Raw genomic sequence first — 12,633 nt, forward strand, 5'->3', positions numbered from 1 at the left:
TACAGTATATGAAAATAGTAAGTCCATTCTCTGCCTTAGGGGAACTTGGCAGAGAATGAGAGGAGAGGCAAGATTGTGAGCACTTGCAGTTAAATGAGTTTAAACTTTGTTTTAGTTGGGTATGGGAAAGGGGGTGGATGAAGTTAAACAAAGACTCCATAGAAAAGGTGGGTTTTAAGGAAGAATTTGAAATGGGGGGAGAGTAGCACCTTATGCATGGGTGTTTCAGGCATAGGGAGAAAGAAGCAAGGGAGAATAATTTACTGTCTAATAACAGCTTCCCATACACACACACACACACTCCCCCAAGTGTTCACACATGCACATGGGAACACATCAGGAGGAAAATGGAATTTGGGGGCTGTCAGTTGACTGACACTAGGGGCAGGACTGAGACTGGGACTCTGATAACCACTAATGAAAATGAAAGAGGCTACAGGGAAGGCCTCGTCTGTGCAATTTTTGTAAACCACTTAGAGGTTTTTTTACAATCAAGCAGTCTATAAAGTTTTGTTAAATAAATAATAAATAAAATAACCTAGCTGCAGAAGAGAAGGCTTCTTTGAAGGGTTTGTTTTGTTTCCTGGGGAAGGAGGTGAATCTCACAATTCTGTACTGGAGATCTAGATTGGATCCTCATATCACTTTCACTGGAGTAGCCTTATTGATTCCATTGGCATTCTTCCAGAGTAAGCATTTTGAGGCGCAGTCCCCAAATCCGTGTTGGACTGTGTCTTGTAAATGTTTGCATTTCTGGGAAAGGACATATTAGTGATATCAGGAAAAATAACTGTGCTGTATTTAAGCTGGCCAGAATAGGGTGCAAATCTCTGCAGTGGGAAGAAGTGTCAGTTTTCAAGCTGGCCAGAAAATCATATTTCTTCAAACACAGCACAAGAGCTCATTGAGCACCAAAACGGACCATCTAAGCTGTGAGTCAGTCCACCAGGGGAATGAAGTCTCAGTTTAAGAATTCCATCAGATAGCAGAAACCCTGGAAGTCCTAAGGACAGAAATACTTTGCCTCGGTAGATGAACAAAAAAGTTCCCTTGTTCCTCCCTCTGGAGAGTCTGCAAGGCAGCAGCTGTGGGTCTTTAGTGAAGATCTGCAAGACTCTTCTTCCCCACTCCATATTCCCTGTGCTAGTTGCCAAGGTAATTCCAAAAATAAAAAGGAAGCTGTTATTCATATGCATAACCCCAGCCTGGCAAGAAGACAATGACTTTCAGATGCTGACACACATTTCAATGGATTTGGTGTACAAGCAAGACCTTTCAGACTAGGGCATTGCATTCCACCAGTCCTTCAGCTGTTTGACATCGGGAATTTAGCTGTGTAAAAATGCTTCTTGGAATAATGATTTCGATATGGCTGTTGCATCCACATCAAGAAATTATTCTGCATGTATGAGATTTTTTCAGCATATGTAAGGTATTTATCTCATTTGTATCTGCCCTTCAAGACAGCATAGTAGTAAGATGCCCCCTTTTAAAATGCCTACCCCAACCCTGTGAAGTAGGTTAGATTGAGAGAGTGTTATTTGCCCAAGGTCACCCACTGAACTTCATGATTGTCTGGGGATTTGAGCCCAGGTCTCTCCAGCCCAGGTAAACACACTGTTGATTCTCATACATCGCTTGTTTTATACAGTGGCACAACATTGCCCCATATCAGTTGCCCCTGATCAGTCCACATCAGTTTAATTCTATCAAGCAGCATGGCAAAAAGTTTAGTCAAAGCCTCGCAATGCTTTTCCCACAGCAGCAAAATTGCTGAATATGCTGAACTCGCAGGGTACACCTTCCCAACGTGGAGCCTAAAGTCGACATTACAAGTTCGGACAAAGCCATATTTGAGCCAATGAGGAACTTAATGCTATTTCCCATCCTCAAAAGCTACTTTTCCGATAGATAACATTGGAAAGGATAGTTCCAAAGATAGGGGCTTAGTCAGTGGAAGAGTAAAGATAAGGTAGTATTAAGAACTTCTACAGGCTTCTTACCAAAAATCAATTCTAGCTTTTATAGTTCTCTGGAGATAATTCTTCCTTCTCTTCCACCCTAATCTTCAGAAAGGGGGGAAAGGACAGGAGCAGAATGTTACAGCTATTAAAACTTCCAGCAAAGAAGTGCCAAAGTCTGTAGAACACCTTTCTGTGTAAGTACTTCATCTAAGCCTTAGCAGTAGGTTGGTGAACGTTTCTGAATTAGGTATAACTCAAATACTAGCATATTGCTAACAGAGCTAATGAAATGAATCAACACATTGTTTCCAGAAAGCCTGTCTATGCCCAGGGGAACCTGGAAGTGATTATTATTATATTGATTATTTAAGATGTATGCTTTCGAGGAGCTCTGCAAATTTAATCCCCCCCCCAAAAAAAATGGGAATTGAAAAATGACTTTTTTTCATAAGCCATTTAAAGTGGATACACAAGGAGGAGGTGCAAAGCAAGAACCAGTCGCGTAGTATGGGTTGAGTACAGTACCACTGTTTGGGCTGTTTGTTTTTGGTAATATTTTTATTTAAGATTCCCTGAAAATAATTTTACACATTCATCAAAAAAAACACATAAAAGTCAAACCACCAAAGCTATCTTCCAGCACTGGAATATAAAATAATACAACCTGAGAATATATACTGCTTTGGTATTTTAATACTGAAAAAATGTGACACACTTTTTCAAGTAAACTTAGATAAAGTCATAAATAACATTTCCATTGGCACTGAGACTTAGTGCCTTGTGATCTCTTGGACTCTGTGTTAATTTTTACCCAGTCAAACTGTGGCTGTTCTTATATTAGTTCAATCCAACCCCCCCTTCTACACTTCCCAGCTGATTTGTCAAAACTACGTTTTGAAATACTGCTCAGTATTCACAGAGGTTAAGTACTTGCTTTCTTTGTTGCTGGAATGTTGTTTTCTGGATTCCTTTGAAATTACACAGTACTATTTTAGACCTAACCCCCATTCCTGGGTTCTGTGTAAGACTGTTGCTGCCACTGAAACTTTAAGGCCTGTGTTCGCAGAAAAAGCATGTTCTGCTGCGTACAGGTGAGTTGGCAATATGGATGCTTTCCATTCACTACTGTCTTGACTTAGGGGCTCTGTCATCAGAGCCTTAGTTAACTTTTTTAAAAATCACCATGCAGAATTCATCCTTATTCTACCACCACCCCAAGCTTCTGGCCATGTACACCTCTTTTTTCCTGCTCATTCACTTTTCCTCCACCACTTGCTGCCTCTGTTGGTTATCTCTTCAGTTTTCTGGCCTCCTCCCTCCTCCACCTCTCCTATCCTTCCATCCCATTTTGTGCTTCCCGCGCTTTGCTCCTTCCCCGAGCCTCCGTCTGCCACTTTCCAAGGCCCCTACTTCTATCCCCTTTCTTTACTGGGTCTTTCTGCCTTTCCTGGCCTTCAGCAAGATCTGAGCAACTCAGATGTTGGCAGCCAGAGAACGTAGGGAACTGAGTCAGACCGTTGGCCCATCTACTCAGCATTGTCTACACTGACTGGCAGTAACTCTCCAGGGTTTCAAACAGCTGGCATTCCCAGCCTTACCTGGAGATGTCAGGGATTGAACCTCAGACTTTCTACATGCAAAGCAGATGCTCTACCACTGAGCCACGGCCCTTCAGATAAGTTTCTTCCTGGTCCTCCTCCTCTGTGGTATTAGGGCCCAGATGGATTACCTTTATAGAGAGAAGGACAGGGGAGTGCAGCCCTGCTCTTCCTGCTCAATCTCTCCACTGCTTGCAATACCATTGACCATGGTATCCTTCTGGACCGGCTCTGCAAGATGGGTATTCATGGTACAGTGCTGCGGTGGCTCTATCTTGTCCCCTGTACTATCCAACATCTATATGAAGCCATTGGGAACAGTCATGAGGAGTCCCAGAGCAAGGTGCCATCAGCACACTGATGATACCCAGCTCTGAATCAGGAGAGAGTGTGCAAGCCCTGGACCAGTGCTTGGATGCAGTGATGGACTGGATGGGGGCCAATAAACTGAGGTTGAATCCTGGAAAGATGGAGAGCCTGTGGGTGGCTCCCTTGTCTGCGAGATAGGTCCAATTCCCTGCCCTGGATAGGGTAGCACTCCCTGCGAAGGAGCAGGCATGCAGCTTGGGGGTACTCCTTGATCCATATGTGTCACTAGAAGTGACCATTCTTGGACCATGACAGCCTGATCACAGCGCTCCATGCATTGGTAACCTCAAGACTCAGTTACAGTAATGCACTTTATCTGGGGCTGTATCTGATCCGGAAGCTGCAACTACTGCAGAATGCAACAGCCAGATTGCTTATAGGAGCAGGTTGCTGGCAACATGTTACCCTGCTGCTGAAAGAGCTGCACTGGTTGCCAATCTGCTGCCGGGCCAGATTCAAGGTACTCCTGCTAATTCACAAAGCCCTAAACAACTTAGGCCCAAAGTACCTTAAGGACTGCCTGACTCCCTATATTCCATCTCAGTCACTGAGATCTTCTGATGGGGCATGTTTGCTGGTTCCCCATGCTACTGAGGTTTGGTTGGCCTCCACAAGGGACCAAGCCTTTAGTGGGGCAGTCCCTGCACTGTGGAACTCCCTACCAACAGAAGTTCAACAGGAACCATCCCTCCTTTCTTTCAGGTGTCTTTAAAAAAATGAACTTTTTAATCAGGCCTTTTAACATGATTCCCACCCCCAACCAATACAGTATTATTAATGTTTTTACTATTTTTTAAATTATTTCTTTATGGTTTTAAAATTTTCTATGCCTTTGTATGTTGTAAGCTGCCTTAATATACTCTATGAAAAGTGTGGCCTATAAATACTTTAATAAATAAATAAACAGGGCAGCTTATCCAGTCATTGCCAGAGACTTCATCAGTACCACCATCATAAAATTCCTCAGTACATTATAATATTAAGCTTTCACCTGTCATAAGTCTCATGTGTGAGAGATGGTCAGATTATGTTAATGTTCTATAAATGCTTCGTGTTAGAAAACATTGATTCACATGATTTTTAACTAGTGAATGAGAACAGTGAGACCCACTTGAAGACTACTGCGTTGGGAAAGTGTAGATTTGTCTTACTGTGTGTTGTTAGTTAAAATCCTATTCCATTCCTAGGATATCTGTAAAATGTAATCTAGATGATGGATTGCCTAGAATGCATTGTTTGGGAAAAGAAATACGGATCTTTTAACTTTTTATGTGTGATCAGAATATTATCTGCAGACTTGCAAATAAGGTAGAGTTTTTTTCATTCCACAGTGCCCCCCCTACACACACACACTTACTTACAAGCTTTAAAAATAAATGGTCATGCTAGAAACTCCCAAGATTTTCTTCCTGCTTAATTTTGACTTAAAAGAGTATTCACTGTTTAGTGTTGAATTATTGTTTGCCCACTCATTTGGTTTCCTTCACAGTCAGTACAAGCCAAAATAGGCAAGAGTCAAATGTTTTTGGAGAGACTGTTGTCAAAGGAGAAAGTTGGCAAGGCAATCTCTGTTTCAGTGTTTTGTAGTGTAATGCAGAAAACAATTTTTTTAAATAAAGGTAGAAGACTTTTCCTTGCCATTTTTTAAAATTTGCAAACACATTTGTTCCCAGTTACCTATGCGCAGACAAGTGGCTACTTATGCATCATATTTTCCTTGCCTTTGGGGTCACAGTCCTTTTTTCTATTTTAATACGAACCCCTTGCCTGTTAGGAACTAGGAGTGGAGCCCTCCCAAAAGTTAGCTGTAACCTGAAGCAAAGAGCACGACCCTGCCCCAAGATATGTCCAAATATGAAAGGCTAATGCTTGAAAGCACATCCTCTCCAGTGGGTGAAGAACTTTTGAGGGGAACTGGAAGAGATGAGGGCAAACCTTCAGCCAGCCTTTCATTGTAGCCGCCCACCCAGTAATGAATGCCGTCTGATTTATGAAACTGCGAAGGTTACTATTTGCACTTTGCATTTGTGTGTTCTTTGCTGAAGTATCCCAGACCAATCATTGGACTGGGGGTAGGGGGAGAGGAAGTGGGCAAAGGCATATTGTTGCTAATAGGATTTGATCAAACTACTGCTTACTGTTTGGCATATAACTAGATTAATAGGTTGGGTGTACCTCAACATGGCAAGCTGCAGCAAGAGGATAATTCTGTCTCTCTCCCTGCCCCCTGCCACTCTTCCCCACCCAATTTCGAGCCTTGCTCATCAGCAAATTGTAAAGCAGTGGTGGAGGTTGGCTGAGCAGCCTCTGCAGCGCTCTCTTATCCATTAAAAGGGAAGCTTCCCAAGCAGTGGCTTTAATCCTAACTTGGAAGAAGTTGCCCAGCTACGGCTGAGAAGATTCACTCTTCATTCTAACCGAATCATGGGAATATCCACAGTTCACGCTCCACGCCATAAATCTCTTCTCCCTCTTCCCCCCATTCAAGAAGTATGCAAAAAAAAAATCTTCCAGAACTCTGTGGACAAAGTTTTGTGTGCCTTACAAAAAAATGTTCAAGAGCCAATAACTGTGAATGCCTTGTTTATTTATGCTACTTATTTGTTTTATTGGTTAATTCCTATTCTCATTGACATTTTTCATTGCATGATGTGAAAGACTTCGGATGTGACCCAAAAAGGTTGTGTGGAATGTTCCACGTGCACAATGAGGACTTTTCAGCCTCCCCCTTCCAGTGGCAGCCTACATGAGAAGTCACCCCAGAAGGTCAGGGAATCTTCTGGATTGGCTTTCCTTGAGCAATGTGGGCCTGCAGCCAGAAGGAAAAGCTGGGGAGTGCTTTCTTTGTGTGAACACAGAAGTATCTTGCACATAAGAACATAAGAAGAGCCTGATGGATCAGGCCAATGGCCCATCTAGTCCAGCATTCTGTTCTCACAGTGGCCAGCCAGATGCCCATGGGAAGCATGAAAAGAGGACCTGAGCACACCTTATGATTCCCAGCTACTGGTATTCAGAAGTATACTTATTCTGACAACGGAGGCAGAACATAGCCATCAGGGTTAGCAGCCACTGATAGCCTTATCCTCCATGAATTTCTTGAATCCTCCTTTAAAGCCCTCCAAGTTGGTGGCCATCACTGCTTCTTTTGCGAGCCAGCTCCATAGCTTAACTACGCACTGCATGAAGAAACTTTCTTTTATCTGTCATGAATCTTCCAACATTCAGCTTCAATGGATGTCCATGAGTTCTAGTGTTATAAGAGAGGGATAAAAAGATCTCTATCTATTCTTTCCATGCCATGCATAATTTTATACACTTCTGTCATGTCACCTCTTTCTCGCCTTTTCTCTAAACTCAAAAGCCTGAAATGCTTTTATGTGAAATTAAGATTTTATTTTATTTTTTGCCCCGACATGCATATCTATAGGCTTCCTAGCCCTAGACTTCAGCTCCTGAGTTATGAGGTCTTTCAGGATTTGGCTCCTAGCACACAGTGACGTTACAGTGTCCTTATTAGTCTGAGCTATTTTAATTAAATAAAGAAATGGGTGTTACTTGTCCTCTTCTCACCATGCTGCTTAACTTGCCTTGACGCTTTGTCTGCTGAAGGCTCCCTCTAGCTTGTGGAGCAGCAGATTCCCTCTACCTCATGGAGCACATACAGATGAGCATGTTAGGATCCTGGGTAATGATGAAATTTGGGTGTGTGCTATACCTTGTAGGTTATACCTTAGAAAACAGTGCTAGGGGACTAAAACTCTGCTCCATAGGCTATTAGTGTACGGGGTACTGCAGAATTCTTGTCCCCTGTGCTTTTACTATCTACATGAAACTTCTAAGTAAAGTAATCTGAAGATTTGGGCAGAGGTGTTGTAAATATGCGAATGACGCCCAGATCTGTCTTTTCTTTTCATTTTCTGTCTTGACAGCAGTGAGAAACAGTATGTGGGTAAAGCTTGATCCAGATTAGTTGAAAGTACTGTTGTTTGGAGGAATCAGTTGATCCAGAACTAAGGGTGGTATCAAGTTTACTTGTTCTGTTAGCACAAAGATTTACACTTGTGCAATAGAACGTGCCCCCTACACCCTCCCCATATCTGCTCTGGGGGGTTGGGAGAATCCTTAGAACAGATTTAGGGGGCACGCAGGGGGAGGAGAGGGGGAGAATGTTGTGTTGCACAAACAGAAATCCTTGCACTGATGGAACATTCATGTGGCGCTGCTTTGGATACACCTCTAGATGTATGTTCTGCTTTGGATGTGGAGTTACAATTTGGGAGATGCTGTTTGGTCTGATGTTTTGGTTGGATGTTCACCTGGCAGCAGTGGCAGCTAGGAGTGCCTTTTACCTGCGGCTGCTGGTGCTCCAACGACCTGGAGAAATCTCATCTGGCCACAGCCACTCATGCCCTGGTAACCTGCATGCTGGACTACCAGAACACATTCTGTGTGGGGCTGCTCTTGAAACGCATCCAGAAACTTCAGTTGGTACAAAATGCTGCTCCCAGACTATCTGGAATTGGTCACAGAATATCACTCTGATATCCTCCCCTTAAATATTAGATAGGCAACATCTCTGTTGTCGTTCAGGTGCTTACGGAAGACCTTCCTCTTTAAACAAGTCTTTTAAGTAAAGACCTTATCCCATTCTGCAGCTGTGTTGGAACTGTTTTTAAGTTTTGCTTTTTAAAAAAAAAATTAATTAGTGTTTTGTCACTGCTTGTCACCCTGGGCTCCCTTTTCCGAAGAAGGTCAGGATATAAATTTAAATAATAAATGTTTAATCTTTACTCATTTCAAGCTTTATATAAGGTGCTGGGTTTTTTAAAAAAGCTTTAAATGGCCTAGAAACTTTTGTGCCTTATGGACTGCTTTCTCCCATATATTTTTCTTTGCGCAGTCTGCTCAACGTCTGAGGCCCCACTCTGTGTCCCTCTATAACTGAAATGGTGAATAATAATAGAGAAATATCTTGCGTGGTTATTGTTGGGCCAATTGAGAGAGGTGTTGATAACCGTCTTAATGCTTTGTAGTAGGGTGGCATGAGATGCAATATGGTTCCATGTTCAATCCCTAGATGCAGAATGGTCCAGCTCTCTGGTAGATCCAAGATAAGGGCAGAAGCACAACAGCCCTGCTGGATAGGACTAACGGTCCGTCTAACCCAGCATCCTCTTCTCACAGTGGCCAACATGAGAAGCACACAAGCACAACCTGTGCCTTTTGAAAGGGCACTCTCTGCTGAATGCTTCTTCCGTCCTTAGGAGGGAGCAAGGGAAGTGATTTGCTTCACACAATCCTGTTGTAACCCTGGGGCGGGGAGTCGTGAACATTAAGCGGAAGCGGCGCAGAGTAAGGGGCAGGGTTTTGCTCAGGAAGGCCTCCTACAGTACCTAAAAAAAAGAAGATAAATAAAAGTATTTTGTTACTGGAATACTGTTGTAGTAAAAAAAAAATGACAGTCCTGCAGCATCTTAAAGGCTAACAAATTTATTGTGGCATGAGTGATTGTAGACTCAAGCCCACTTTGTCAGATGCCTGGAATGAAATGTTAGCTGGCAGGTGTATAAATGAGAAAATTGTGAGGTGGGGACTGAATGGCAATGTAATGCTTAGATTACAGTCACCAAGACTTGCAAGTGTTATCTTCTCAGTCTGTCTCATCTGGAGGGCATTTTGCTTCATGTTTCAAGTCTGAAAGCAGCTGTTGCAGATGCATCCACAGCAGGCAAATAAACAATTAATGTTGGGAATAAGACAGAAGAAATATTTCAAATTCTTTAACATTTGGTATCAGGTTTTAGGCTGTTAGCCCTGTGCAGGGTGCCAAGCTATTTCAGGTCCCTCTGTCCTTTATATATTGCATTTCCAGCCCTGATAACTGTAAACTATCTTGGTACATCTCTTGGCTGAGGCAATGGATTTAAGGTGTTTCCCAACTGCTGAGTGATTTGTCTCTATTGTTTAGTAAGCAAAGGTGGCATTTTTCATTAGCACTCTCAAAATCATGCCTCTGTTGAGAATTTGGTAATATATATTTCAATTAGTTAATTAATCCAGTATCAGGCAGCTACTCATTAGGTGGCTTTGTGCAAGACCCTTATCTCAATCTTCAGTTCCCCATCTGTGCAATGGGGTGGGGAGGGGTGTTCATAGTTTACCTTGCAGGGATGTTTTGAGAATAAATTAAATAAGGAGCTTTTTGTCCACCCAGAGGCTCGTGACATGAGGTGGGCTATAAATCTGTTGTTTAAAAAAACTTAATTTCAAAGCCAGACAGTTACGTGATTAAAACAAAAATGTTGGCAACCCAGATGTTAGCTGGCAACCCAGATAATATCTTGGACTGACAATAGAGGATATAATCAAAAGTAAACAGTAACATACTAAGAACAGTTCTTGCCGCGTTCAAAGGTATAGACCTGCTCATTGTTTCAAGGTGGGGGGCAAAAAAAAAAAGGTTTATGAGATGGAAAGGGAAGACTAAATAAACCAGGCAGTTGTTTTTATAACAAGCTTTTGAGAGTATGTATGTAGAGGCTGTGTATGTCAGGATAGCTGGATTGCGCATTCCTGGTCTACCTATCAGAAATGCCTGTTCACATCCAAGCCCATCAGATATCCACACGTGGGTGTGATAGAATCATAGAGTTGGAAGGGCCCTATAAGGCCATCAAGTCCAACTCCCTGCTCAACACAGGATTCCCAATTAAAGCATACCCGACAGGTGGCTGCCCCTTGAATGCCTCCAGAGTTGGAGAGCCCACCACCTCCCTAGGTAATTGGCTCCATTGTCATACAGCTCCAACAGTCAAGACATTTCCCCTGATTTTCAATGAAAATCTGGCTTCCTGTAACTTGAGCCCATTATTCCTTGTCCTGCACTCTGGGACAATTGAAAAGATATCCTTGCCCTCCTCTGTGTGGCAACCTTTTAAGTACTTGAACAGTGCTATCATATCTTCCCTCAGTCTTTTCTTCTCAAGGCTAAACATGCCCAGTTCTTTCAGTCTCTCCTCACAGGGCTTTGTTTCCAGTCCCCTGATCATCCTCGTCACCCTTCTCTCAGCCTGTTCCAGTTTGTCTGCATCCTTCTTAAAGTGTGTCCAGAACTAGATGCGGTACTCAAGATGAGGCCTAACCAGTGCTGAATAAAGGGGAACAAGTACTTCACACGATTTGGAAACTGTACTTCTGTTAATGCAGTCTAAAATACCATTTGCCTTTTTGGCAGCCACATCACACTGTTGGTTCATATTCAGCTTGTGATCAACAACAGTCCCAAGATCCTTCTCAAATGTAGTATACTGAGTATCCCCCATCTTATAACTGTGCATTTGGTTTCTTTTTCCTAGGTGTAGAACTTTGCACATCCCTGTTAAATTTCCTGCTGTTTGTTTTCAGCCCAGTGTTTCAGCCTATCACGATCTCTTTGAGTTTTGTTTGTCTTCCAAGGTATTAGCTATCCCTCCCAATTTTGTGTCATCTGCAAATTTGATAAGCATTCTCTGCACCTCCTCCTCCAAATGATTAATAAAAATGTTGAAGAGCACTGGACCCAGGACCGAGCCCTGCAGTACCCTGCTCGTCACCTCCCCCCAGTTTGAGAAGGAACCATTGATAAGCATTCTTTGAGTAAGATTCTGTAGCCAACTGTGGCTCCACTTGAGAGTTGTTCCATCCAGCCCACATTTAGCTAGCTTGCTAATCAGAATATCATGGAGAACTTTGTCAAAAGCTTTGCTGAAGTCAAGATATGTTATGTCCACAGCATTCCCACAGTCTACCAGGGAGGTCACCCAATCAAAAAATGAGATCAGATTAGTCTGGCAGGATTTGTTCTTGATAAATCCATGTTGCCTTCTAGTAATCACTGCAATGTTTTCAGGGTACTTACAGACTGACCTCTTTATAATCTGCTCCAGAATTTTCCCAAGGATCAATGTCAGAGTGACTGGTCTGTAGTTCCCTGGTTCCTCCTTTTTGCCCTTTTTGAAGATAGGGATGACATTAGCCCTCTTCCAGTCATCTGGCACTTCACCCATCCTCCATGATTTCGCAAAGGTAATAGACAGTGGTTCCAAGAGTTCTTCATCAAGTTCCTTCAATACTCTAGGATGCAGTTTATCGGGCCCTGGAGATTTGAACGAGTTCAAAGTGATTAGATATTCCTTGACCATGTGTCTATCAATCTCAAGCTCCAATCCTGCCCCTTCAGTTACACATTTCCCAGGAGGGTCATAGACTGTATTTTAGAAGAAGACTGAGCCAGAGTAGGAATTGAGCACTTCTGCCTTTTCTTTGTCATCTGTTATCATTTTGCCATCCTCGCTGAGTAACTCTACCACCATTTTTCTCTCTGTCTTTTACTATCAATGTATGTGAAGAAAGCTTTTTTGTTGCTTTTGGCATCTCTCACTAATCTCAGCTCATTCTCAGCTTTAGCTATCCCTGCAATTCCGTTCTCCCTGTCTGTACTCTTCCTTTGTGGTTTGGCCTTCCTTCTACTTCCTGTATGTGTCCTTTCAGGTCATCTCTAAGTTTTTTGTGAAACCCCATTGGCTTCTTCTGCTATCTTCCCCCTTTTTTCCTTGACGGAATTGTTTGCCATTGTGTCTTTAGAATTTCCTTTTTTAGAAACTCCCACCCATCTTGGGACTCCTTTTCTCATTAGGGTTGCTTGCCACAGAACCTTACTT

General features: G+C 42.7%; 1 protein-coding gene across 2 annotated transcripts in view; it reads left to right on the forward strand.

The window, feature by feature from the left end:
- Positions 1-3,030: 3,030 nt before the first annotated feature.
- Positions 3,031-12,633, forward strand: part of LOC133390207 (transcription initiation factor TFIID subunit 3-like) — an 87,655-nt gene continuing 78,052 nt past the window's right edge. For both annotated transcript variants that reach the window (XM_061638299.1, XM_061638300.1), the window contains exon 1: positions 3,031-3,055. The gene's annotated coding sequence lies outside the window, so the exon portion shown is untranslated. The remainder of the gene's footprint in view (positions 3,056-12,633) is intronic.

The sequence above is a fragment of the Rhineura floridana genome, chromosome 8 (assembly GCF_030035675.1).
Source record: "Rhineura floridana isolate rRhiFlo1 chromosome 8, rRhiFlo1.hap2, whole genome shotgun sequence".
Taxonomy (NCBI): domain Eukaryota; kingdom Metazoa; phylum Chordata; class Lepidosauria; order Squamata; family Rhineuridae; genus Rhineura; species Rhineura floridana.